Genomic DNA, 26286 nt, shown 5'->3' with positions numbered 1-26286 from the left:
TGCTGGAAACCGAGGCCACCAGATGCAAACAGGTACACTGGCCTCACAGGAAAAGACGGATCCCACAGGAAGATGCCCCAAAAGTCTCAGCATTTTGAGCCATTCCATCTGAGACCATAAACATGCAAAGCCACCCCAGCCATCTAGACTCAACCAAGCCAATACCAACATCATTTCTTGATAAGTGTAATGATTTGTTGTGCACTGGAATCTATTACCATACATAGCCAAGAAGTATCAGCAAATAGCGTTCACCACTCAGTAGATGTGAATGAGCCACACCATTCTCAATCAAAGCAAATTCTTGTTCTCACTCCACAGACTGACAGCATCCTGCGATTCCTTTTCAAAGCTGCCCATCCACCCGCCCACCCACTCCCACAAAGCATCTGAGAACTGGAAGGAAGAGCCTGGTATGCTACCCCCACCAAGGATCACCTGTCCCATTTTGCTCTGGCTTGGAAGGTAGCAAAGTCATGTGAGTGTGTGTTGCCATGGTCATTACTCTTGGGGTTCACTGGGAGACAGCGGGAGCTGACTCTTGGGTGGAGCACACTTTCTCCAGGAATTCCAAGAGTTGCCATCTCTGCGTGCTCCAGTTACTATGGGTTCTGGTTACAAAATGGGCAAACCTTCCTCTCCCTAGCTCTGTGCTCTGGCTTTTCCTGGACACTCGTACATCCAGATTCCTCAAATCACAGAGCAGGAAACTTTTTGATTCGCCACTTCCATTTGTAAAACCTAAAGCAAAAACAGCGCATGTTTATGTGAGTCAGAAACAGTTTCCAAGAGCGGTGTTATTTTATCACACCCAGAAATGAAAATAGAGTCTCTTCTCAGATTCTTTGGTTGTCGCTTCCTGGGACAGATCACTGGTTCTGTGTCACCCAGTATGGATGTATGAGTCCAAGTAAAACACGAAAACAGGACCACTCTGGTGATCTCACACAAAAGAAGGTAACACTGGTGATTGGTTCCTTTGATATTGAAAAGGCAGAGAAACCAAGATGGTGGCAGTAAACTGTCACAAGGCTGGAGGTGGTTGCAGGAGCTCAAGATGTGACGCTGGGAAGATGATGATCAGGTATTTATTTATGGCTGAAGTCGGGACTGGTAAGAATTACATACTAGGACCAGGGAAGAGGCTCCAAATGGCATGTTCTGCTTCTTTATTTTTATTTTATTTTATTTTATTTTATTTTTTGGTTTTTCGAGACAGGGTTTCTCTGTCTGCTTCTTTATTTTTAAGAAGCAGCGCTGTGGAGATTGCTCAGTCCATAAATTGCTCCTTAAGAAAGCATGAAGACCAGAGTTGGATTCCCAGCACCCAATCAAAAGGCCAGTGTGGTGTTGGACACTTGCAGCACAGATCTGGGGAGCCAGAAATAGAAGATCCCAGGGGACTGGTTGACAAGCTAGCCTAGTCTAGTCAGTGAGTTCTAGGTCTCTTTAAGAGATGCTGTCTCAAAAAGCAAGGTGAGTGGCTCCCAAGGCACAACATGAAGGCTGACCTTCGGCCTTCATACGCATGGGCACACAGGCACACATGCACCTGCACACACGCAGACGGAAAAGGAAGGTGAAAAGCGATCCATCTCTCCCCATAGTCTGTTCTCTGAGGAAGGTCACAAATTATTGTAACTAGAAGGCAGCGAACAGAAATTTGACGCGAGTCACTTCAAAGTCCAGGTGTCCCTCGCATACATAAGAGAACACGGGAGGTGGGAATGGCATCTTAGAAATGACTGACAGATGACTGGCACAAAGGCAGTGAAATTGGAGGGGGCAGTAGGTACAGGCCTGTGAGGCCATCACCACAACCAACAACACAGTCATCATCTCAAAAGCCTGCTCCGTTAGCTATGAACTATTTGCACATTCAACAGGAAGCCACAGAGGTAGAACGGAGAGTCTCGGGTATACTTTGCGGGTTTCCTCCATCTCCTATACTTACTGTGCAGCAGCAGACACAGGACTCGACACTGACCCAGTGAGTGTGGACGATGCTCTGTTCTATGACCAACTCTGTGCTGAAATCGTGTGTGATGATTCTTCCCAGCATGCCCCGCTCTTCTGCTTCTCTTACCTTTCCAAGTACATTTATAAATATTCATTCTTTTTTTTAAAAAAATTTATTTATTTATTAAGGATTTCTGCCTCCTCCCCGCCACCGCCTCCCATTTCCCTCCCCCTCCCCCGATCAAGTCCCTCCCCCTCATCAGCTCGAAGAGGAATCAGGGTTCCTTGACCTGTGGAAAGTACAAGGACCGCCCACCTCCATCCAGGTTTAGTAAGGTGAGCATCCAAACTGCCTAGGCTCCCACAAAGCCAGTACGTGCAGTAGGTTCAAAACCCACTGCCGTTGTTCTTGACTTCTCAGCAGTCCTCATTGTCCGCTATGTTCAGGGAGTCTGATTTTATCCCATGCTTTTTCAGACCCAGGCCAGCTGGCCTTGGTGAATTCCCGAAAGAACATCCCCATTGTGTCAGTGTGTGGGTGTACCCCTAGCGGTCCTGAGTTCCTTGCTCGTGCTCCCTCTCCTTCTGCTCCTGATTTGGACCTTGAGATTTCAGTCCAGTGCTCCAATGTGGGTCTCTGTCTCTGTCTCCTTTCATCGCCTGATGAAGGTTAATATTCAGGAGGATGCCTATATGTTTGTTTTTAGATTCACCTTCTTATTTAGCTTCTCTAGGATTGCGAATTATAAGCTCAATGTCCTTTATAAATATTCATTCTTATTAAGGAAATATTGCTGAGGTTTTATAGCAACTGCACTAAACATGTATTAGTATCAACCTCAGAGGAACAGACGACTTTGTTATGACAAATCTTTGCATCTATGAACATGGTATGTCTCTCCATTTCTTTTGATCTTTGGTTTCCCTCACCAATGTTTTAGCGCTTTCAGCATCTAAGTTCCACTGTGGATCCATCTCCCACTGTGGATGTCTATCACACCCACAATGCCTACCTAAACATGTTTTATAAATTACTAAAGAATGGTTTTGTTGTCAATTTTTGGGTGTTTTTTTGTTTGTTTGTTTATAATGATAGGAATCAAGCCTGGGGTTTTATGCATGAGAGACAAATACTCTACTGTACTCTATCCTCCACCCTACCGACCTTTTCGAGAAATTCTAAGTTTACCAAGGGGAAAATGAGTGGAACTACAGAGTTCTCATATACCCCTCACCTGACCCCTCTGCTGCTTCATCAAGAACTAATGCTAATGTACTACCCTGTTACTGACAAGGAGCCAATACTGACAAGTTAACGGAAGCCCACGATCTACACTAACATCCATTGTTTGTGATGTGGGCTGTTTTTCAGCCAGTATGTCCACCATCACTGTAATTTCTGGACCCTGAAATCCTACGCGGTCCAGCCATTCATCCCACCCTCCCTTCCTCACTCCCTCAACCCTCCCAACTGCTTCCATTCTGCTGCCTCGTGGCTTTTTGTTTCCCAGAATATCACACTGTGAACGACATGCTATTTATCTTTTCAGATCAATTCCTTTCACTTAGCAATGCATGTTCCAAGTTTCTTTCAGTTCTCTTCTAGCTTGAAGGCCTCGCTTTTAACACTATCATTGACGTTCTTTACGCAGGTGCACCAGTTTGTTTAACCATTCACTTTCCAAATGAGGTTCCATGCAAGTTTAAATAGGAATCAAACCTGGGATTTTATGCATGAGAGACAAGTACTCTACTTGCGTACACCTGCTATAACCAGGCACGTGTGAGTCTTTGTGTTAATGTAGATTTTCAATGAACTTGGGTAAATACCATGACATGTGATTGCGGGATTGTGTGACAAGATCATGTTTAGTGTTGAAAGAAGGAAACCACCCATCTTTCTTCAGACTGTCTGCACCCTTTCGCATTCCCATCAGAAGCAAATGGGAAGTCCTGGTGGTCTACACTCTGGCGTCAACATGTAATGTTACCCTTTTAAGACTTTAGCCCCACAGGTGTGTAGAGGTATCTGCCTGTTGTTTTAACTGACAATTCCCAAGCAACCTTCCTAAAAGACACTGAGAATATCTGTGCATGAGTTTTGGTGAAGTAATTCTTTTTTCTCTCTCTCTCTTTTGGTTTTTCAAGATAGGGTTTCTCTGTGTAGCTTTGGAACCTGTTCTGGAACTCGCTCTATAGACCTGTCAGCCTTGAACTCACAGAGTTGTGATCCTGTCACAAACCTGCCTCTGCCTCCCGAGTGCTGGGATTAAAGGTTTGTGCCACCACCCCCCAGCCTGGTGAAGTAATTCTAAATGCCCATTTTTAATGGGACCGTTTCCCTTTTACTGTGGCATTCTAAGCATTCTTCATGCATTTGGATACCAGACCATTTGGGGGGAAAATATATTTCCTGTTCATACTTTGTCTTCTCATTCTCTTAATGCTGGTATATGTCAATGTTACATTTGTCGACACAGGCTGCTGCTGCATGGAAATGCAATTGATGCATTTGGCTGTGTCCAGACCCCTTGCAGAATCTACTCACTAGTTGTGGCGAGTTTCAACAACTATGTCATCTACAAAGGGTGAAAAATTTGACTTCCTGTTTTCTGAGTTATATACTTTCCACCTTTTATTTCTTCTTCCTTTATTTCCCCAAGACTGTATCACCATGACACTGAACAGAGCTGCACAGGAGCTCAGGGGAGCACTCGCTTTTCTCTCGGCCATGGGGAGAGCACCCAGTCTTTACACATGAGAACGTCAGATAGCTCTCATCCTCTTGGAGCTATTAGCAGATGGTCCTCTCTCTTCACAGTTGTATCAGACTTGTTTTTAAATCACAAACAGGCATGGAATTTGTTTACCTGCCCAGCCTATGGATTGGTCATAATATGTTTTACTTCAACCACCAATGATTACAGCAGGTCAGATGTACTTTAAATTTCAGTCCCGTGTTCTTAGAACAACGGTGTATGATTCCACTTGCCTCATGCTGCCTTTGCTTGGTATCTTACGATTCTGTCTTTGTTCAGGAGTGAAGTTGAGCTCTGATATTCCTTTCCCCTTTCTTCAGAGAGCGCTGTCTTCAGGTTGGCTACCAGGGCACCACGGGCTCAGAATTGTTGCTTTCCTGCTCTAATTTTTAAGGGTTTATGAATAATTGAAGTTAATTCTTCATACATTTTAATAGAATTATGAAGTGAAACTATCAGAACCTGAATCTTTTTCCTTTTCAGGAAAAAAATCATAAATTCAATTTCCTTAAGCATTAAAGAACTATTCAGATTGCCTATTTTATGATGAGATTTAGCAGTTTGCTGCCAAATTTGTGTGTATAGAATTGTTTCTACTGTTTTCTTCTTACCATTGGGTATCTATGGGACACAGTGGTATCCCTGCTTCTCCTTAGATATTACTAATTTGTGTATTCTCTCGTTCTTCCTTCATCCGTCATGCTGGAACTTTGTTGATTTTATTGATTTTTCTCAATGAAGCAGTTTTTTTGTTGTATTGATTTTCTCTACTTTACTGCTTTTTGTTACATTGATTTTTTTTTTCTTTTTGCTCAAATCTTTATTACTTCCTTTTTGCTTTGGGTTTATCTTAAGCTTCTTTTTCCAGTTCATTGAAGTAAGCTCTCAAGTCACTGAGGGTCCATCTTTTTATAACAATTTAAGCATTCAGTACTATAACTTTGCCTCTCAGAATTGCCTTAGCTATATGCTCTGTTGGGGTGGTTCTGATTCTATGCCCACCCATTTCCACATAGTTATCAATATAGATTAATTAATTTATAATTAATTATAGATGTGACTTAGTTTCTGCGTGTTTGGTGAACTTCCTGTCATCTTTCTGTCAAGTTACTGACTTATCCTTTGATTTAACGGTGAGGAAACAGTGTTCTCTGGGTTAACTCATTTGCATTTGCTGAGGTTTGTATTGTAGCCCAGGACATGGTCCATCTTACTATCTATTCCATAGGTATTTGGAAATAAAGGTACATTCTGTCAACACTGGGTAGTTTTCCCATAATGTCAATCAGAGCCTGTTGGTTAATGGCGCTTACTGTGCTGTCTTCAGCATGTTCCAGGAAAGGAATTGATTTCTCCAGTTGTAACTGTCAGCACGTCTATTTCTCCTTTTTGTCCTGTCACCTCTGCTGCTGGGTTGTTTACTACATACACACCAAGGAACATTGGGTCTTTCTTTAATGATTTTGTAGTCTTTCTCTTTCTCCCTCTCCCTCAGTTATACTAATTCAGTCATTTGATTTGTATTGGCATGGTGTATCTTTTCTGATTCTGCTACTTTCAATTTTCCCATATAATATTCCAGTAAGTTTCTTCTAGACAACATACACTCAGGTAAAGTGGATTTTCAAATTCAACTCTGCCAATCTCTGTCTTTTACCTGTATATTTAAACTGTTTATATTTAGTGTAATTATTAACAAGTTCAGACTTGGTCTTATATTTTCTTTTCTCTGTCCCCCATCCCAGGTCATTATGATTTCTTTAATTTTATCTTGTTCATGTTCATCTTAACTGTACATGCCTGCAGGTTCCTGACATTTGCCAACCTAGGAGTTTGAAATATTTCTTCCGTCCCACCTTTATTCTCCTTTCCTTCCAGGACCTTAGCGACTTGAATGCTAGATCACTTTCCATTCAGGGTCTTTATTCTGGGACCTTTAGTCTCTGTACTTTTCTAAGTTTTCCCAAGACTGTTACAAACATGAGATGATAGATAGTCTGATTAATGTATTAGTTGATTGATTAATATATTGATTGATTGATTGATTGAATACCTTCGGTTTTATCTGCACTCATTAGAAATAGCCAGAAGTATTTCTATTTCCTTTATCCACAAATGAATGTTCCATAACATCACCCTGGCAAGGGGAGAAGGTAGACTAACTACAGATCTTCACCACCCCCCATCCTCCTAGTCCAACCCCACAGTCTCACCCTGAGCTCTGAAGCAGACCTCTGCTGCAGCCTCCCTTTCCCCTGCCCCCATCTCCAGTGAACACTGACCTTCCCTCCAAACTCCCCCATCTACACTCATTGCCTTATCCCAGCCCCTAACTGACAGGCAACCCCTGGGGTCCACAGCTACTCTAGGCAGGATACCATATAAGCCCACTGCAGATCTTCACCTCTCCCTCCATTCTTCCAAGCCCAATCCCCCAGCCTTAGCCCCAGCTCTATAACAGACCTTCTACTGTGGCCTCTCCTCACTCTCTACCCCCATTCCCACCAGAATAACTAAGCAGGTCTTCGTGGAACACCCTATTTACTCCTGCACATGAAACCCCTCAGTGCCCCTCTCTCCTAGGCCATCCCCATTCATAAGTGCTAGAACTCAATATCTAAAGAGACATTTTGCCAATCTAAGGAAAGAGGTGCCTATCAAGGTACAGGAAGCATACAGCATACTAAATAGATTAGACCAGAAAAAAAGTCTCCTTGACACATAATAGTCAAAATACTAAACATGCAGAACAACAACAACAAAAAGACTATTAGAAGCTGCAAGGGAAAAACACAGAGTAGCATGTAAAGACAGACTTATTAGAATAACACCTAACTTCTCAATTGAGATTCTAAAAGAAAGAAGTGCCTTAACATATGTTCTACAGACTCTAAAAGACCACAGATGTCGCCCAGACTATACCCAAAGAAACTTTCAGTCACAACAGATGAAGAAAATTAGACAGTCCATGACAAAAGCTAATTTAAGCAATATCTACCTACAAAGCCAGCACAATAGAAGACACTAGAAGGAAAACTCCAACCTAAGGAGGTTAACCACAGCTAAGAAAACACGAGTAATAAATAATCCCACACCTAAAAATCAGAAAAAGGGGAAATGCACACATGTACCACTACCACCACCACCAACAACAATCACCACCACCACCACCAATACCACAACAACAAAAACAAAATAACAGGAATCAACAAACAACCACTCATTGATATCCCTCAATATCGATGATCTCAATTCCCCAATAAGAAGACACAGACTAATAGAATAGATGCAAAAACAGGATCCATCCTTCTGTTCCACTCAAGAAGTAGACATCATCATGGTAAAAGGATGGGAAGAATATTCTAAGCAAATGGACCTAAGAAGCAAAACAGACTTCAAAACTAATCAGAAGATGGGGGAAAGACGCTATATACTCAGCAAAGGAAAAATCCACCAAGATGACATTATTATTATTCTCAACATCTGTGCACCAAACACAGGGGCACCCAAGTTCATAAAAGAAACACTTCTACAGCCTAATCACATGAGGCCCTCACACACTGATAGTGAGAGACTTCAATACCCAACTCTTGCCAATAGACAGATTGTACAGAAAAAAATCTAAACAGAGAAATGTTGTAGCTAGCTGACACTACAAACCAAATGGACCTAAAAGATTTACAGAGCATTTCGCTCAAACACTAAAGAATAGAACTTCTTCTCAGCACCTCATGGAACTTTCTCCAAACTGATCGCATACTAAGCACAAAATAGGTCTCAAAAGATACAGGAAGATTTAAATGACACCATCCATCCTACCTGACCGCCATGGATTAAGGCTGGATATTAACAACAACAGAAAGCTTGCAAACTCATGAAAACTGAGCAACTCTACTGATGGCAACTGGGTCAAGACAGAAATACGAAAGAAATTAAAGACCTTCTAGAATTAAATAAAAATGAACGTACAATACCTAAACTTATGAGACATGATGAAGGTGGATCTAAGAGGCAAATTCATAGCACTGAGTACCTACATAAAAAAAGAAAAAGGAAAAAAACCTGGAGAGATCTTATACTAGCAACTTAATAGCACACCTGAAAGTTCTAGAACCAAAAGAAGAAATCACACCCAAAAGGAATAGAAATAATCAATATCAGGGCTGAAATCGACAAGATAGAAAAAAAAAAAAACAATACCAAGAATCAATGACATGGAGTTGGTTCTTTGAGAAAATCAGTAAGAGAGACAAACCTTTATCCGAATTAACTGAAAGACAGAGAGAGACCATCCAAATAAAGAAATGAGAAATGTTAAGTGGGCCATAACAACAGATGCTGAGGAAACCAGAGAACCATAAGTTCATACTTAAAATCCTGCACCCCAACAAGCTAGAAATCGAAAGGAAATGGATAATTTTCTCAACACACAGAATTTACCAAAGTTAACTCAAGATCAGATAAGCAATTTAAACAGACACATAACTCCTAGTGAAACAGAAGAAATCTCCCAACCCAAAAGGCAGGGGGTTGATGGTTTTATTGCAGAATTCTACCAGACTTTCAAATAAAAAGTTGTCAATACTCCTCAAATTATTCCACAAAATAGAAACAGGAGGAATACCACTCAATTCATTTTACAAGGCTACCCTGATACCCAAACCACATAAAGACCCAGTGAACAAAGAGTTTCCTTTATGAACACAGATGTAAAAATTATCAATAATTGCAAACCAAATCCAATAATACATCAAAAATACCACCCATCATGATCAAGTAGGCTCCATCCCAGAGACACAGGGATGTTTCAACATATGCAAATGATAAATGTATTTCACCATATAAATAAACTGAATAACAAAAATACATGAGCATCTCATTACATGCAGAAAAGGCCTTTGAAAAAATTTAACACCCCTTCATGTTAAAAATCCGGGAGAGATTAGGGATAGAAGGCACATACCTCAACATAATAAAGGAAGTTTACAGCAAGCCCATAGCCGACATCAACTTAAGTGGAGAAATACCCAAAGCAATTTTGCTAAAATCAGGAACAAAGCAAGGTTTTTCATTCTCCTAATGCCTATTCAATACAGTTCTTGAAGTCTTAGCTAGAGTAATAGAACAACTGAAGGAGATCAAGGGGATACAAATTGGAAAGGAAGTAGTCAAAGTATCTTCGTTTGCAGATGATATAATTGCATACATGAATGACCACAAAGGTTTCCTTGGGAAATTCCTACAGCTGACACTTTCAACAAAGCAACTGGATACAAAATTAACTCACAATAAAATCAGTAGCCCTCCTATATACAAATAACAAATGGACATCAATGGTGTAGTAGAAACAAGAGGCCTCAAGCCAGACCAATGAGTCTTTGCAATGAACACTGCTAAGTAAAGATCTATGGACAGAAGTTACTGCGGGACCCCCCGTGTCACACTGCAGCTACTCTGATGAGGCTTTGTTCTTCCTTTTTCTTTCCTTTTTTCTTTTCTTTTTTCTTATTTTCTCTTAAATTTTATTTTATTTTGAGGGGGTTGCAAGGGCAGAGGGTGGATGCAAAGGTAAAGGGATGTGAAAGGGATCAAGATGCACAGTATGAAAGATACAAAAAAATAAAGTTTAAAAAAAAAAACCAGGGAAACAATACCTTTCACAATAGCCTCAAAAAATATGAAATACCTTGGGGTACCTCTAATCAAACAAGTGAAAGTCTTGTATGATTAAAAACTTTGAGACAATGAAGAAAGAAATTGAAAATACCAGAATATGGAAAGATCTCCCAAGATCTTTAATCAGTAAGATTAATATAGTTAAAATGGCCATCTTACCAACAGCAATCTACAGATTCAATGTGATTCCTACCAAAATCGCAACAATTCTTCACAGATCTTGAAAGGACAATTTAATTTCCAGCTTCATATAAAACCAGATACACTGAACCTAACAGAAGAGGAAGTGGGGAATAGACATGAACTCACTGGCACAGCAGGAGACTTTCTGAACAGAACACCATAAACACGGGCACTAAGATCAACAATTAATAAATGGGACCTCGAGATACCGAAAAAATTCTGCATGGCAGAGGACACTGTCATTTGAGCAAAGCATCAGCCTACAGAATGGGAAAAGCTTTTTACCAACTATATCAAATGGAGTATCAGGTCTCAAGCTGTGGTTAATGAACCCTTGGGGGGATCACATGACCATTTCACGGGGGTCACCTAACAACATCAGAGAATACATATAGTTAATTTACAATTCATAAAAGTAACAAAATTACAGTTATGAAGTAGCAACAAAAAAAATTTTATGGTTGGGGTCACCCAACATGAGGAACTGTATTAAAGGGTCATAGAGTTTAAAAGGTTGGAAACCATGGCAATAGAAGGCTGATACCCAAAATATATAAAGAACTCAAAAAACTAGATATCAAGAAGACAATCTAATCAAAAATAAGGTACAGATCTAAACAGAGTATTCTCAAAAGAGGAAACTCAAATGTCTGAGAAACTCTTAAAGAAATGGTCAACATCCTTAGCCATCAGGGAAATGCATAACAAAACTACTTTGAGATTTCATCTTATAGCCATAAGAATGTCTAAGATCAATAAAACAAAGGACAGCTCATGCTGATAAGGATGTGGCATAAGGTGAAACACTCCTCCATTGCTGGTGGAAGTGCAAACTTATACAGCCACTATGGAAACCAGTGTTGCTATTTCTCAGGAAGATGGGCATCTAGCCATCCTAAGACCCAGCCATACCACTCTTAGGTATATATTACCCAAAGGATTCTTCATCCTACCACAGAGACACTTGTTCAACCATGTTAATTGCTGCTCTGTTCATAATAGCCAAAAATGTAAACAACCTAGATGTCCCTAAACAGAAGAATGGTTAAAAAAAAATGTGGCAATTTACACGATGGAGTATTACTCAGCCATTAAAAAGAAGAAATCATGAAATTTTCAGGTAAATGGGTGGAGCTAGAAAAAATCAATTCAACTGAGGTAACCCGGATACAGAAAAACAAATATGGTATGCCTCTACTTATATGTGGATATTAGCTGTTAGGTCAATGATAATCAAGCTACGATTCGTAGAACCGCAGGGGTTAGGTACTGAGTAAGAGGTTAGGGGGTACGGAAAGATTTCCCTAGGAAAGGGACATGGAATAAATAGTTATGAATGAATGATAAGCCTGAAATAGGCACATCAAATGGGGAGGGGTAAGGAAATGGGGAACTAAGAGTGAATATGGCAAAATATAGCTAAAATTAATGGCCATTTGAGAGGTAGTAGGGCAACCAAATACAGTAGAAGGTTCCTAAAATACATGCATATATGAAGGCGGTCTAAAGAAAGTCACCAAATAATGGGGGAGACAGAACCCCAACTGGATAGCTCTTGCCACCAAATGAAACTTCCATTTCCAGGATTGGGTTACATCTAATTGAGTTGCTAACCAACGGGGTCCCTAAAGGAATCCCCCAACAAAGCAGGTTGTTGCCAAGACTATACTTTGTTTTCTAGAAACTGATTGCTGAAGGTAACACCTACACAACTCACTGACCAGAAGGCAAGCTGGTGCCCACATAGAGCCTTTGCCTCTTTGTTCTAGCATCTTTGGTACAGGAAGGTACTCCGCACACTGAAAAGAGAAGCATAAACACCAAGCCAGCCACAAACCCTTTGGTCTACGATCTGCCCTGCTTGCATGATATGCTAGGGCAATGGAGGCACAAAGGTTATGGGAGTAAACAACCAGTATCTGATTTGACTTGAGGCCCATTCCGTGAGATGGAACCCATGCGCGACACTGCTTGGGTGAACAAGAACCCGAGACTTGATAGCCCAGGAACCTAGGGTAAAACCTAATACTAGTGCTTTAGGGGGTAGGGAAAAGCAATAAAGTAATTCCTGACCACATTCTGTTACACTCATCTGATACACTTGCGCAACCACCATCAGAGAAGCTTCCTCCTGCAGCAGATGGGAACAAATACAGAGACCCACCGTCAGACATTATGCAGAGAGTGAGAGACCTTGGACACTTAGCCCTAAATGGGATGTCTTCATCAAATACCTCCCATCAGAATGCAGGAAACCCCACTGAAGATGATGTAGAAAGAAGGTAAGAACCAGAGGGGATGGAGGACACCAAGAAAGCAAAGCCCTCTGAATCAACAGCATCAAAGCACATATGAGCTCACAGAGACCAAGACAGCATGCCAAGGGCCTGCACATGTCTGCACCAGGTGGGCCCTAGAGCTGAAAGGAGGTATGGAACACATGCCCCCCACCCCTAACCCGGAAGCATCTTCAGTTGATAACCACTTGCCAATGAAAATTTAGTTTCCTCCAAGGGAGTCTCACTGGGGAAGCAAACTACTCATAAGGGTAGATTGCACGCCCAGCAGTAATTGGCCAACCCAACCATCTACTGAAGAGTTTGCTGAGATCCCTAGAGGTTCATTCTCCCTCAATGTCATGTCAGGGTTTTTCTTTTTTTAAAAAAATTATATCTTATTGTTTATTTATAATAAGATGTCATGAACTTTTTTTTTCAGTTGTCAAGAAAAAAATACTTCCAGAGTTCATTTACATCTCTAAAATGTTATAACTTAACATTTCTTCTCTCTTTTTACCCTACATGTCCTTTGTGTATGTATTATGGCTTACATTTTAGTGGTTTTATATGATTCTTGAGCATGTGAACAAGTAGGTCTGTTTCTTGTGCCTTTTCTTGGACTTTTTCCTTCTTTTTGTTTGTTTTTTTCCCTCAATTTGAATGTGTTAGTTTTTTTTTAATCTTTTTATTTTCCTTTGTTATGATCCTCAGAGCCTGTTTGTTTTCTAATAAGAGACCGAAAGGGAGTGGGTCCAGATGGGGTCCAGTGGGGAGAAACTGGGAAGAACAGAGGGAGGGAAATTGTAAATAGGATATATCATGTGAGAAAAAAAATCTATTTTCAATAAAAGAAAAAACTGTGTAAACCACACAGAAGTAAAAAGCATAATATATATGAGCTTTAGAGAGAAAACTATAATTTTACTGTCCTACTGGAAGAGCTTTACTTATTTTAATCATAGAAAACAAACTCGTAATATATTATTTTTCTTCATTTTAAGTAATATACTTTTTAATACCAAATTATAACTTTTAGAGATATAAATTGTAGAAGTATTTTTTCTCATAACTGAAAAAAAGAAAGTTCGTGACATTTTAATGTCTGGTTAATATAAAGATATTCAAAATGTAAAGATATTGAGGCGAGGGACTATTTGAGCTTTTTATCTTAGTGAAAGAAGGAATCTGTCATGCCACATCTCAGGGTGGCTCTGTATCACAAGACAGGAGCATCTGAGGTTGAGGGAAAATCATTGATTGCCTGCACTGCATTTAATGCTGGGCTAGAGGAAGTTCTAGTCCACGCACTGAGAAAATAAAATGAATTAAAAGCTATAAGCATAGTCCAGAAAAGCAGTAATAATCTTTTTTTTTATGAGGAGGAGATAGCAGTGTGTACAGATAAATTCCAAACAAAATCAGAGATAAAATATGTAAAGTCAAGATAAATTTTGAACTGTCAAGATGGCTTAAGAGGTGAGAGAGAGCTTACCACAAAGTTTGAGGACCTGTGAGTCCATTCCTGCAGCGTACACAATGGGAAAAGAGAACCAATGTTCACAGATTGTCCTCTGACCTCCACTTAGGCAGCCTACACACACACACACACACACACACACACACACACACACCATCATCACTACCCAAGGAATAAAATAAATACACGCAAAAAAGTTAAGATAAACTTCATAGATTCCCTTACAGCAGTAACCATTAGTTTTTACAAGTAATACTTTGAAAGAAACTCCATGACTGCTCTTTTAGCGTTATGGCTATTCAAAAGCCCTGAGGGGAACCTTATTTCACAACAACTATATTCTGAATAGGCATGTTCTGAGGCTTATTGATCTCGTAAGTCATAGGGAGAGTCTCTGTGGACTCGGAACTTCAGACTCTACCAAAAACCTTTCGCTTAGTCCAAAGCAAAGGGGCAGCAAAAAGGGACAGTGTGACCCCGGATGCAGCTCCGGCTGAAGCACTCCCGTTAGTGCGCAGAGACTAGGAGGAGAAGCATGGAAAAAAGTAAAACCCAAGACTTCAGCATCAAATGACACACCCCTAGATAAAGGTGCTTCTCGGCTGCAGAAATAGAGCACTTTGGGATGGAGAGATGGCTCAGCAGTTGAAAGCGCTTGCGGTAAAAGCCATGAGGACCAACCGGACCTCCAATGTTAGCATCAACACAAAAGCAGGACACAGTCCCATGTCTGTCTGTAAGCCCAGCACTGAGGGCCAGAGACAGGGTGAGTTCTAGGGCTCGATGCCATGAGCTCCAAGTTCAGCAAGACACCCAGACTCAAGGGAACAAGGCAGAGAGTAGCAGGGACATTCATCGCCTCCCTCTCTCCTCACCAGCAGCACATGATAGAGCACATGATAGAGTAGCAGGGACATTCATCTCCTCCCTCTCTCCTCACCAGCAGCACATGATAGAGCACATGTCCAATACCTCATCCAGAGATAAACACATACATAAATAAACAAATAGACAGACAGACAGACAGATAGAGGCTGATGAGATGGCTCAGTGGGTAAAGGTGCTTTCCACTAAGGCTGATGATGATCTTGGGAGAAGAAGGAGAGAAACAACTCCCCTAAACTATCCTTTAAACTACATGTGTAAACCACACACAAACAAACAGCACGCACACACACACACATACACAATGCAAAATATAATAATAAATGTTCAAAAAGAAGAAAAGCAGGTAAGTGCTTGAAGTGAATCTTTACTGAAGAGGTAGCCTGACAAAGTCTGAAGGACTGCCGTTGTTTCAGATCTCTGTGGGAACTCACAAGAAGAGTGAGGCTGTAGAAGGCAAGACACGGTAAATGGGAACCACAGGAACCCCAAATGTGGGAACCGCACAAAGGGGATGAACTCTGAGACTTTCATAACAGAAGGAAGAACCGCTATGGATAAAAAGGGTCTGAAATGTATAACAGGGGCCAACTATGCACTAGCCCAGTGGTTCTCAACCTTCCTAATGCCATGACCCTTAATTACAGTTCCTCATGTTGTGATGACCCCCCCCAAGCATAAGGTTATCTTTATTACTACTTCATAACTGCAATTTTGCTACTATTATGAAGCATAAATGTAAATATCTGTGTTTTCTGATGGTCTTAAGCAACCTCTGTGAAAGGGTCACTCAACCCCAAAGTGACTCAAAGGTTGAGAACCACTGCACTTAGTAGCTGGGAAAGAAATCCACCTCCAGTGGTCTCAAAGGGAATTAAAGAAGATATAAACTCATGAGTGGACATCCCATGTTCATGGAGTAGAAGACCTCACCATATTAAAAAGGTCACTAAACCCAATGTGAGCTATTGCGGTCTCAGACTTTCTGATTTGACAATGTTTTAGAGAGCTTCAGTCACTGGGTCAGTGTGCTGCTGGCATAGGGACAGGGGCACAAGCAGACGTGGTAGAATAAAGGGCAGAGAGATGCTCACATATATGGTTAGGTGGTTTTGATAGGGTGCTTAGATCACACAAGGGCAGTCTTTAACAAACACCGCTTCAAGAACTAGGTATCTCCATATAAAGCAGCTCAGTCAAACTCTTACTTTATACCATAGGCAAAACATGAACTCAAAACGGATCAAAGTTCTAAATGTAAGGCCTAAGAGTGTGAGAGCCTTGTAAGAAAACGGAAGAGAAAAGCTCCAAAATCCTGCATTTAGCAAGGACTTACTGAATGTAATACCAAAGCACACACCACAGTATTAAGGTGTGTGTGTGTGTGTGTGTGTGTGTGTGTGTGTGTGTGTGTAAGAAAGAGAGGGAGGGAGGGAGGGAGAGAGAGAGGGAGGGAGGGAGGGAGGCAGAGAGAGAGAGAGAGAGAGAGAGAGAGAGAAACAGAGTCACTTTGAGGTCAGAGAACAACTTTTGTAACCTTGTTCTTTCCTTCCATCATATGGATCCTGAATATCAGCCTTGGCAGCAAGTATCCTTACCCACTGAGCCATCTTGCAAGCCCTTCCATAGCTTCTAGGAATCTGAATTCAGGTCCTCATTCTGATACAGCAAGCCCTTAACACACTGATCCAACTCGCCAGGAACATCACAGTTCTGTTGAACAAATTATTACCTGCATGCAGTGGTATCCATGAATCTCAAAACCACACTGTTAGACTAAAACGTGAAGAAATACACAGAAGAATTCATTCTGGGTAAGCCTGTTTCCATAAAATGCCAAAACAACGCAAACCGAAAGTCAGCCATTGCTTGTGGGTACAGTTTATATGTCAATGTGCATATAAAATCTAAGGAATAATTAACAGATGATACTGGCTGGCAACTCCCAAGGAATTTGGCAAGACATATACATATAAATAAAGCAAGCATGGGGGTGGTCAACATATCACGTGTATGTAGGTTGTACAGATACACCATCTCACATTCTTTTACATGAAGACATGTTACAAAATTTTAGAAAAATATTAATTGTACCCATAGTCATTTATACTATAATTCAATCCTCTGTATGAAGTAATAGATAAATACATGTTTATGAGGTCTCCCAAAGATTGTGAACTTGCTAAGGTTTTATGGGTAATAATTTAAGGCATAAACCCTACCTTCCAGGATATCATGGTGAGAACAGACATCTGTCAAACTCTAGTAAAACTTGCTAATCATATCAGACAAAGGGACAAGCACAATTTCTAATCTCCAGTCGTAGGTGCACAATGATTGTGTTGCTCCTGTATGAGATGTTTGACCGATTGGTCTCTAGCTGAGGCTGCCATTTTTGAAAGGTTCTAGAAACTTTAGGAATAAACCTCACAAAAAAAAAAAAAAGCAGTAATGCCATGATTTACTTCCTAACCGCTTTCTGCTTCCTGTTCTTCTGCCTATGAGCGGGAGAGGTATCCTTGTTACACACTCCCACCACCGTACAGCTGCTGCCAACACCCCCACCATAGTGGACTGTATCCCCTTAAACAGTGAGACAAAGCCTTGGAAGATGTCCCCAGTTGGATAAAGGGGACAACTACAATTCAAGAAGTTGTTATCTGACAACTTATCCTGAAGAAACACAGGCATCTCCATAGATGCAGCCATTTAACCATGAGTTCATTTGTTGCCTAAGACACTGACAGACCCTGCTCTCTGTGGAAGCGACTATGGACATGTCCCCATCCTCATGGAACTAAGGTATGGATGGCTACAGAATGCAGATGGAAAGACTGCCATCCCATTCTTGGTTTATTCAATACGAAGGAAATGTTTCCAAGTTTATATAAGCGGAGCTGCCAGAGCGGAAGTGTCACAGGTTTGGAGTGTGTGTCTGGCATTATCCAACATGATTACAAGATCCTAGGGCCTAAAGCTACCTTAGAGACTATTAGACCCAACAGCTGACTCAGATCTGTTGCTCGGAGAGGTCAAAAAACTGAATCGGGGCTCCAAATGTGGCAAAAATCACTGAGTCCATTTGTTGAAATTGGTAACATATAAATAATACATGTGTATCTATCAGTAGCTGTAGGGAATGGCTTTTTAAATCACTGCATAAGTAGCATTCTTAGAGCATATCTATTTCTTGTTCTTTTCCATCAAAAAGAAATCAATTACATTAACTGTGGATAACTTATAGTCATGCCGGGCACCATATGTAATGAATGGAATATTAATTTGGAAGCCAATTCAAAATTTGAAGATTGAAGAAAAATACCCTTCAAAAAATTAAACAATGCCCTTTCAGGTGTGTTTATAAATGCCTGGAATCTTATAGCCTAGGAGACAGAGGCAGGAGGATCACTCCAAATTTGAAGTTAGCCAGAGCTATACAATGAGTTCCAAGCCAGTCTGGGCTGAGTACTATGACTCTGTTGAGTAGAAACCAGAAGAAAGGATTGTGGGAAGGAAAGAAAAGTGGGGGGAGAGGAAGGAAAGAGGAAGGGCTCTTTTTGGATTTTTCATATCACAAAATGGCTAAAAAAATGTATTAGAAATTTTAAATTTTGATCTGAAGTCTACTGAATTATTTATCACTCCCCATCCCCCAAAACCAGTCTAGAAAGGGCTCCCTGGGTCCCCATTGCGTTCAGCAGGTGGGTTCAGGCTCTGTGGTGGCAGCTCCCACAAGGCCACATACATCTGCGGCCCTGCCTGAAGGCCTACCCAAGTCCCCCTGAACCTGTCTATCCAACATGACTCACATCACATGACACACAGAAAATACTGAACTAATAATTGTAAACCTACAATATCCAAGCTAACAGGCACTTTTGTTTTTTAGTCATTTTGGAGGGGAAATGGCAACCATTAGGTTCCTTAGAAACAGAAACCTGTTTTCCCGTGGCGTCTGAATATTTAGTCCCCTGGGTGGGAACTCTTCAACTTTTTTCCAGTTTCCTTGGAAAGAACCCATTATATAGTAAAGTATTTATCTTCCCTTTCAAGCTGGCCTCCTAAGAAGTAAAGAAAACATCTAGAACACTTTGAAATGATAGCGGAGTACATTCTGAGCGTGGGGGGACAGATTCTAAGAACATTAATCTGACCCCCAAAGAGAGAAACACTTGGAATCAATTTTCTTTTGATTAATGCAATAAATGCCGTCTGCACTCCGTGTGCCGGAGGAGAAACACTCTGAGATGAAGGAGGTCTCCCCAACCTTTCCTACACAACCAGTGGTTGCCCAAATTGAATATGCATGAAGAGTGCACATGAGCCCTCTTAAATCCAAGAACCAGGCCCTGCCTGTGTAATAAATCTCACCACTACTCTGCTATTAGACAGGGGATTAAAACTAATCTAGCAATCCCCAAACCAAGCGCCGAGTGGATTAAAATGGAAAACGCGAGGGAGTCGGAAGATGCTTAATGCTAAATAACAAACATTTCAATCAGAGAAATCATTTTTATCTTCTTGTTTATGCTAAGTAGATACTATTAGACTTAATATCTGTATTAACCCAAGTGGAGGAAAGAAACGGCATGATGAAGACCCAAGTATTTAGGTGCCTTGGTATAATGGCCCAAAACAATAATAATATGTAAAGAGAAACAGACGTAAGGACATGGAGAACAGGTGGCTCTTCAGCTAGATTGTTTGCTTCTGGTGGATCGACTCGGGGATGATCACCTCTCGAGTTTTCTTTCAAGCCAAGCAGTATATGCTTTAAGAGTCGAGCCACTCAAGGCCAAAGACTTTGCAGGGTTAGCACACACAGGACCTGCACGGGTCTGCACCAGGTCCTCTGTGTATATATTATGGCTTTCAGTTTAGTGTTTTTACGAGATTCCTGAGTGTGGAAATGGGTGGGTCTTTGTTTCTTGTGCCTTTTCTTGGGCTCTTTTCCTTCTGTTTGTTTATTTTGTCCAATTCCAATGTATTAGTTTTTGATTTCCTATTTTATTTTATTATTTTTTTAAATGAAAGAAAGCAAAAAGAAAGAAAGTCCAGGATTAACTGGAGTGGACTCTGTAGGGGTTTCGCTCATGAGTGCTGCATCTTCCCTTGCTTCTGATTTTGTTTTGTTTGGTTGAAATTACCACAACTCCCAACAGAAGGACCCCACTTGGAATGAACCTAGAAAATTCCCTCATGAGGCCCAAGACTCTTAAAGCTGGAGCTTATTTGCCACTGTAGGATAGTGAGAGCAGAGAGGCTTTCTGCAGCACAGGCTGTGCTGGGACATTCATACATCTGGCATCTTCTACCAGCTTGAGAACACATTAGACACCAAGCCAATGGCTGGGCCCCTGCTGTGGGGCTCGCGGCACTGGAAGAAATCCACGAATTTTATCTGAAATACTGTTGTATCTTTCAACTCCATCATCTTCTCCAATTCTCTACTGCGGGTCCTGTTAGAATGTTTCTTAGATATCTGCGTTTCAACTTGAATGCCTCCCTGGTACCTGTGCTGTCCCCAAGTCCCTCCATCCGGTGTCACTCTATGTTGATGGCTCTCAAGTCCTACCTAGAATCCCTTACAAAAATGAATTGCTCCAAATAGTTGTCATGTTAAAATGGAGTATGGTCCTGGGACACTTACCCCATTCCCAGTGTTGGGTCCCAGAAACTATTACATCTAAACACGGTACCAAGCATGGAACACTTGGACCCAGGCTGGGTAAGCTCCACCAGCTCAGTCCTCAGCTACAGCTTCTCACTTTGTTTCCACTGAGCCAGGTCTATTTGTTCGGAAAGCTCTACACATTTCCCAGTAGCCTGCGGCGCCAAGACTTATAACAAAGAAGCACGGGGCAGCGATAAGGTCTCTCGCTTCAGGCATCCTCGCGCACGAGTCTCTTCAATGAAGCTGCTGAACCATCTCATGTTTGTTACAACACAAACAGAGCCCTGGTTTGAGAAGCTGCCACGTGGCCATATCAACAAAGTGAATTTTCCTATCACTCTGTATTGAGGAGACACTAGGAATTGCTCCAAGAACAGCTTAGTCAAAACAAGAAGACCTTTCACCTATGAGGAAATATCTGTAAAGATATTCCCATGTTTCTTATTTTCCATAGAACCCCAGTGTCATCAGGGTAAGTCACCGAAAGCCTGACTCAAGTCCTTCACAGGCCACTACCTCTCTGCAATGAGATGACTTTGGGGGGCAAATACCTGGTTTTCTGCAAAAGTTCCCAAATGGTTGGCCAGGGCACACAAGTGGTCAGAAAGCTAAATTTAACATGCAAGCAATCCTGTATCTGAAGACTGGCAACTTCACGGGCTTTTAGTATTCAAATGTCTCTTAGGAAATAGCTATAATAACACAGTATGTTTGCTGAGTTTTATGAGCAATGTCCATGTGTGGGAAAGTCAGAGGTCAACCTCAGGTGCTGCCCACCTTGTGCTTTGAAGCAGGGTCTCTCTGTGAACTGAAGTGCACTGATTCGGCAAGGCTGGCCGCCTGGTGAGCCCCAGGCATCATCCACCTCCATCTGACCCATGTACACTCCACCACGCCTGGCTTTCTCTAATGTAGGTTCTTAGCAGACAAGCTCAGGCTCTCTCGCTTGTACGGCAAGCACTCTACTGAGCCACACAGACACTTAGTCCCGTTAAAAACAAACCCCGGGACCTCGTGCATGTGAGACCGGCACTCCACCACGTGTCCTCAGCCCTGAAAGACTTTCGATTGGCAAAAAATTTTAATGTAATGATTCACGAAATGAAAACCGCTGGGGACTTTCTGGACTAAGAAATTGTCACTTCCACAACCTTGGATTTAAAACTCGAAAACACCATCACCAAGAATGCAGTTTCTCGTGAGCTGTCTGTCGGTCTGTCTGCCTGAAGAGCTCCAGGAGAGGTTGACTCACGACAGGGGTAGAGATGGAGCCGGTACAGTACACCTACTGCCTCACAGCCAGCTAACAGGTTCTTCACAGTTTTTCTTCTTCATTCTTGCTTTCAGAGCTGGTCCCACTCGTGAGTTCGAGGGTACCCCAACTTCCCTGATGCTGGAGAAAGTCCCCAGTGCCACTGTGCACACAATGACACTGACCCCATCTAAACAGACACAGGAAATACTTCACTAGAAACTCAAATACCTGATTCTCATCTTTATATGTGTATTCATGCCTACAAGTGTGCTCGTGTAAGCACGCATATTTGTGTTCCTATGTGTGTTTGTATGTATGTATTTTGGGCATGTGTGTGTACTGCCTGAGTGAGTACGTATTTGCTTGTGTGCGTGTGTAAAGAGTATGTGTGTGCATGTATGTGTGTGCACGTCAGTATGCGTGCGTGTGATCTTATGATGTTGTTTATAAGAAGTGAGCTTTAGTCACCTAGAAGACAGACTGTAGCTCATTTTCACAACCCGAAGAAGAGATGTCAAAGCTTCATCTCCATCCTTTTCAGGCGTGGCCATTCCCTCTGGAGAGAGAAGTTTCCGAATGTTGCTGGGCCTGAAGGACAGTGGTGTGGGAATTTAAGATCCACATGTGGGCATCCATTTGCCAGCTCACTCCAGGTCAGGCCCTAGCTCGCGCCTGTCGACTCGACGCAATTCCAATCGCAGACGACAAGAAGTGGAAGACTCAAAACTTAGAGGAAAGACTATGTGATGGGCTGATGGGCCTCTTGACGCCTTGGCTACTGCTGATGATGCTTAAGATGTTTGAACCCTTTGACAAAGACAGCTTCTACCAGCTGAGGAGCTGGCTCAGTCAGGGACGAGCTTGCCACGCAAGCTTGCAACCCCAGCCCTAGGGAGGCAAAGACGGATCCCTGGGACTCTCCAGCCGGGCAACCTAACCTAAACTGCAAACCCCAGACCAGTGATAAATGTTCTCTCCTCTCTGTCTGTCTGTCTATCTATCTGTCTGTCTGTCTGTCTGTCTCTCTAGCTCTATCTCTGTCTCTATGTCTGTCTCTCTCTTTGACATGGCTCTCTTCACCAGAGGTGCTCAGAATTCATCTTTAGTGACACAGAAGTGGAAATGACCACCAGCCCCTCAGAACTGAGTCTCCTCCCTACAGAGAAGAGCCAGCACTGAAGACATGAAATCAAACCACCTGCCCTTTTCTTTCAAATGCCCCCAAATGTGCCACAACTCAGCTTTGACCCCACGTCTCAGTGTTTTACTGCTCTTACCGGCAGGGGAGAATTGTCCTCGTACGTGAATGTCTAACCTAAATCCTTCATGCTGCAATTTACATCCAGTCCCTTTGTTCAAAATGACTACATTTCTTCTCCCACCTGCTCCCCATTAAATGACTATTACATACTTCAGGGTAATCATCTGGAGGCAAGGAAGGCATAAACCCCTGCAGCTGAGGGCAGCGGCTCTTTCTACACAGATGTGTGAGTCGCTGTTGGCCAGTGAGAGGTTTGTGAGCGGCAGCACGTGGCAGAGGCTGTTTGGGGCCAGCTACCCTCTGATAACAACAGGAAATAGACAACAGACATGCAGTTAGAAGCGGTAACACTGGACCCGCAAGCATACGTGCGTGCACGCACACACACACATACACACAAACACACACACACAAACACACACACACAAACACACACACACACACAAGTTGGGGGGGCTTAGTGGGATACAGTGAGAATGGATAAACTGGCAATCCCTGTCTATGCCTCCCTGGAAGTCCTCTAGCTTCTGCTAAGTAAGTCTATGCAAAAGCAGTCTAACTAGCTAATTCTGCTAAACAGCATCTGCCCATCTTATTTATTTTATGTCCTGGTGTCTAAACCACCATTGTGTGTTCCCTATCCAGATCTTGGTTCATCTTTTTGCCATCAATCAGGTGTCCTTTGAGGAAATACACAGCTTGGCCAGTGTTCTAGGCGTATACACAAAAAGCATGTGTTAGTATATGTTTCTCCCATTCATTCCCTCTGTGCTTAGATGGTCTGCTTAAAAAAAAAAAAAAAACCCTCTAAAGAACGGGTCACAGATCAGTAGCTGCAATATCACAATGGAGCACGTTAGAAATAAATGTGCATTCCCAGAGACTGGGGAGATGGCTCAGTCAGTAAAATGCTGGCTATGAATGCGTAAGGACCTGCGTTCACTCCCCAGTATCCATGGAAAAGCTGACGCTGTAATCCTGGTGCCAGGGTGACGGAGACAGGAAGATCCCTGGGGCATGCCGGTCGGCCAGTCTTGCCCAAAGGGTAAGCTACAGGCTCAGGAAGAGACTGTCTCAAAAGTACAGGAGAAAGAAACTGAGGACCAATGCCAACCTCTGACTCACACATCCTGGAGCACACACATGAACACAAACACACATATACACTCACAAAAGACACACACTTAAGACAATTGATTTAACCCGTGTCTTCTGAACAATAATTTTAAGTCTAGGAATACTGCTTGCCTTCCCGCACCTCTATTATCTCATCCGGAAAATAGACGTAAACTACCCCGAGCTTCTTGCTCACTTCTGGTGTCTCAGAGCTGGATACTAGTCTCCTGCTGAGAGGCCTTCCCTCAGCACTATGCTGAGGAATCCTGTGTGCTGGGGTAGGCAATGACTGAGCATGCTCTGGAAGATGCTCTTCCTAGACCATACATCTGTCCCTCATCCAAACTCCACTCTGTGCATGGCAGGAGGGCGGCCCAGACAGTCCACCAGCTGCTGTTGAGGGAAAGGAGGGGAGGCTCATCCGCTGGAAACAGCTTTCCTCCTCCTGGTCTTGGCTGTCAAAAGCAAACACAAACACTCAGAGGTTAAGTCAGCCCAGCTGGAGGGCCAGCAGAGCAGCCTAGCCATCTGCACAGAGACTCACAGACCAGTAGCTCCCTCTGTAAGACAAAAGGCAAGGAGAGGGAACTGGAGAAGAGCCACCATGAGACTCCAGGGCCTTCCCTCTCTCCTTCCTTGTGTCATTCCTGCCCTCTGAGGGAACCAGAATGAAAGAAACATGAGGGTCTCATGAAACCAAATGTTCTGGGGACCATCAGGCAAACCCCTCACTGGATACCTGAGGGGTGGGACAGAACATTCACTTGGCACCTCTTGACTGTGGTGAAGAGTCATGAAAGGACACAAGTGGGTCCCTCACTCATGGTGCTGAACCCCGCCTGACTTCTTCAAACACTGGACAAAAGTGTCAGAGATTAAAGGAAGCAAACCTAGATTGAGTCCTGGATCTCTAAATAACTGTTCTCTTACACCTAAGCTATAGGCAAAAGGGGAACATTTGAGTCCTCTGCCAATTATTCCAATGACAATGTAAGGTTAACCCCACTGACTTGGGGACCAGGTACAGAGGGTACCATTGGTGGGACACTTCCTTTCACTAGTGGAAGACAGGAAAAGTCTAGTGAATTCTGACTGTAAACACATGTACACCGCGCACCCTGGTCCCATGGCCATCTCCTCCCATCCTTGCCACATACATCCTGGTCCTCAGGGTCCCCTCCCAGCCTGACACCACTTCATGTCATCCTTTGACCTCCCTCCCTCTCCCAGATCTCATCGCAGCCCGTCTGATTTCAACCTGTAGAAGACGAGAGCTGTGAGGGAACACGGGTCAGCGACGGCCCTAACAAGCTGAAGAGCAGAGCGAACACCCTCTCAGAGTCGCCTCACAACCCCAAGGCGGAGGAGCTAGTTCCAGAACATTTGCTTAATTCATGAATTAAAAGCGGGCTCTATTTATTGTTGTTTTGAAGTTTGTGTTCATTGTAGAATGGCTCAGTTGGGCTAATTAACACGTACTGCCTCGGACGATTAGTTTTCGGGTGTGAACACATTGGACTCTCTCTTAGCAAGTTTCAAAACATACGACTGTAATTATTAACTGTGAGTACCTTCTCGGACAGTAGACCCGAACTAATTGTTTTGTCGAATTGAAATCTTTCATTGATCAATATCTCTCCAATATTCCTGCAACCATTGTGCTAAACTCTGAAATCTTCTTTTTTCATATCTTCTTCTTTTTTTAAGAATTTTACATAGAAATGATATCCCATGGTATTTAGTTTTCTGTGCCTGGCTGATT

This window comes from Microtus oregoni, unplaced genomic scaffold, assembly GCF_018167655.1.
Source record: "Microtus oregoni isolate MIOR12 unplaced genomic scaffold, Mior012 000004F_ref0000308, whole genome shotgun sequence".
Lineage (NCBI taxonomy): Eukaryota > Metazoa > Chordata > Mammalia > Rodentia > Cricetidae > Microtus > Microtus oregoni.
This window is presented reverse-complemented; position numbering follows the sequence as displayed.